General features: G+C 43.8%; 1 pseudogene; it reads right to left on the bottom strand.

Annotated features, from left to right (window-relative positions):
- Positions 1–962: 962 nt before the first annotated feature.
- LOC120241230 lies at positions 963–2,912 on the bottom strand (annotated as a pseudogene).

The following is a 2,912-nucleotide window of genomic DNA, read 5'->3' as shown; positions in this document are numbered from 1 at the left end:
AACCAGGGGTGAAGTTACTTCTATCTTAAGCCCAGGAGTGTGTGTGTTATGGGGGATGGTCTCCATTTTAAATCCCCCTTCTATTGCCATAAGAAGGGGAAATGGAAACTAAGTGACAAAAACAAATAATTTACACTGTCAGACGTTCTTTGGCTCAGGTATTTTCAACTTTTCTTCACTATTGCAGAGAAGACAGATATTCACATTTATGACGTATTTCCATGATACATTCACAAAATAATGTCTCTGGGAGCTATCTATAAACTATTCTCCCTTCCTCTCCCAGAAGGCATACTGAAATACACACATTATCAAAGTGATGTTATTTCAAAGATAACCTGAATCTGCTCCAGTTAATTCTTAGATAGATCAGTTGGAAATTTTGGTACTTTACTACTACTAACAAATTTATTGTGACTTACCTTGCAATTGATTGTTAACACACCAAATGTGTCACGGTCATTATATACTTGGGGGAAGGGTCTTATCTTTGGTACCTCAAGTAATTCTTAGTTATGTCTTACTTTGATCTTTTGGTAAAATTAACCTTCCTCCTTAGAACAAACATTGCCAAGTAATAGAAAGAAGCACCCAGGATAATGGGGAATGTCCACTAGGATCAAGAATCTCCAGTGAAAAATGCACCATGCAGATAATCTATACAGAAAGTATTAGAAATAATGTGTATTTTTAATTTAGAACGTTCCTATTTTCCTCAATGATTCGAGAATCATGTTCCCTTTTGGGGAGGGGATGCTGGGTACAGTATACTTTATTGATGGTACATGACAAGGCATGACTCCTCAAGCCCCTCCCCTTCTTCAGGTGATCTGGGATGGGAATGGTGTAGAGCCTGGGACATTCTTAGTGTGCTGGGGGATGATTTGGGGCAAGGATTCCCCAGCAGCTGAGGGCCTCTCTCTTCATCTTGCTCTTGCTGGGGTTGGCAGTCCAGGGGGCTGTTACTCCTTGGAGGCCATGTGTACCATAAGGTCCACCATGAGGTGCTGTAGCCAAATTCATTGTCATACCAGGAAATGAGGTTGACAAAGTGGTCAAAGTGCTCACTGAAAGAGATGCCAGCCCCAGCATCAAAGGTGGAAGGGTGAATGTCCCTATTAAAGTCACAGGGGACAACCTGGTCCTGAGTGTACCCAAGGATGCCTTGAGGGGGTCCTCTGATGCCTGCTTTACCACCTTCTTGATGTCTTTGTATTTGGCAGCTTTCTCCAGGTGCCAAGTCAGTTCTATGACATTGGGGCTGGGGACATGGAAGGCTATGCCAGTGAGCTCATTCAGCTCAGGGCTGACATTGCCCACAGCCTGGTGGCACCAATAGGAGGATGATGTTCTGGGCAGCCCCTTGATCATCACATCACAGCTTCCTGCGGGGCTGTGTCTTCCAGGTGGCAGTGACGGCATGAGCTGTGGTCATGAGTCCTTCCGTGATACCAAAATTGTCATGGAACACCTTGGCCAGTGGGACCAAGCAGCTGGTGGTGCAAGAGGCATTGCTGACAATATTGAGAGAGTTGTCATACTTCGTGCCTATCATGGTTCGAACCTCATGGTTCGTGCCTATCACAAACATGGGGACATCAGCTGAAGGTGTAGAGATGACGACCCTCTTGGCCCCACACTTCAAGTGAGCCCCAGCCTTCTCCATGGTGATGAAGACCCCAGTGGACTCCACAGCATACTCAGCACCACCCTCACTCCATTTGATGTTGTCAGGATCTCGGTCCTGGAAGATGGAGATGGGCTTTCCATTGATGACAAGTTTCCTGTTCTCAGCCTTGAATGTGCCATTGAAACCAGTCACGGGTGATCTTGATAGAAATAGTAGAACTGAATTAGCTGTGGGTAGAATCATACTGGAACATGTAGACGTGTAATTGAGGTCAATGAAGAGGTCACTGATGTTGAAAGCAGCCCTGTTGACCAGCACCCAATACAACTAACTCCATGTACTCCGAGCTTCACCTTCGTGTCTCTGGGACATGGTTGGCACCGCACCAGAAGATGCAGCTGTCTGTCGAATGGGAAGGAACAGAGATCCCTGTTTTCTTTCCTCAAAGTGTAAACTAGATAATTTTAACAAAGAGGTAATTAATTTGTTAGTCTCCTATACTCTAATCAGGGTATTCTTCCATCCCATTTTTGTGTATTTCTTGGGCAGAAGGGTCAGTAATAAGTGAGCTATTTCAACAATGGAAATAATGTTGTTATTAAATCCCTAGCACAGAGTTAATCACTTGGGTAAATTAACAGAGAATAAAACTAACATCAGTATCATCCTAAAATTCAAAGCCCTTTCCTTTAAGACTAAATAAGATAGTTCCTCCCAGAAACCTGAAGCAGTTCATTTCAAGGGTACATAAGGCTAAGAGAGGGTGACTTTAAAACATGGAGAAGGCACTAAGCTTCCTTATTCTGCTTTCATTTCCCTTTTCCACATCATCCAGGCGATGTTTCTTCATCTGCTATAGAAGGGAAGCAGCATTCTACAGAAAATTTACAAGTACTATAGCAGGTTTCCTTGTTTTTATCTGTTTTTAATCTTGCTACAGATCTTCCTCAACTTATGATGGGGTTACAACCACCCAAACCCATCGTAAGTTGAAACTTAATTATAGTTGAGAATGCATTTAATACACCTAACCTGCTAAACACCATAGCTTAGCCTTGTCTACCGCAAGCATGCTCGGAACACTTGTATCAGCCTACAACTGGGTAACATCCTCTAACACAAAGCCTACTGTATAATAAAGGCCAAATATCTGATGGATACTGAAAGCGACAAAACGGAATGGTTGTGTGGGTACAGAATAGCTACCGGGGCACTGGTGGTTCACCCCCATGACTGTGTGGCTGGCACCCGGCTGCAGGTGATGGGCAGCATCATACCACAT

The sequence above is a fragment of the Hyaena hyaena genome, unplaced genomic scaffold, assembly GCF_003009895.1.
Source record: "Hyaena hyaena isolate Hyena2069 unplaced genomic scaffold, ASM300989v1 scaffold_284, whole genome shotgun sequence".
Classification (NCBI taxonomy): domain Eukaryota; kingdom Metazoa; phylum Chordata; class Mammalia; order Carnivora; family Hyaenidae; genus Hyaena; species Hyaena hyaena.
This window is presented reverse-complemented; position numbering and strand designations above follow the sequence as displayed.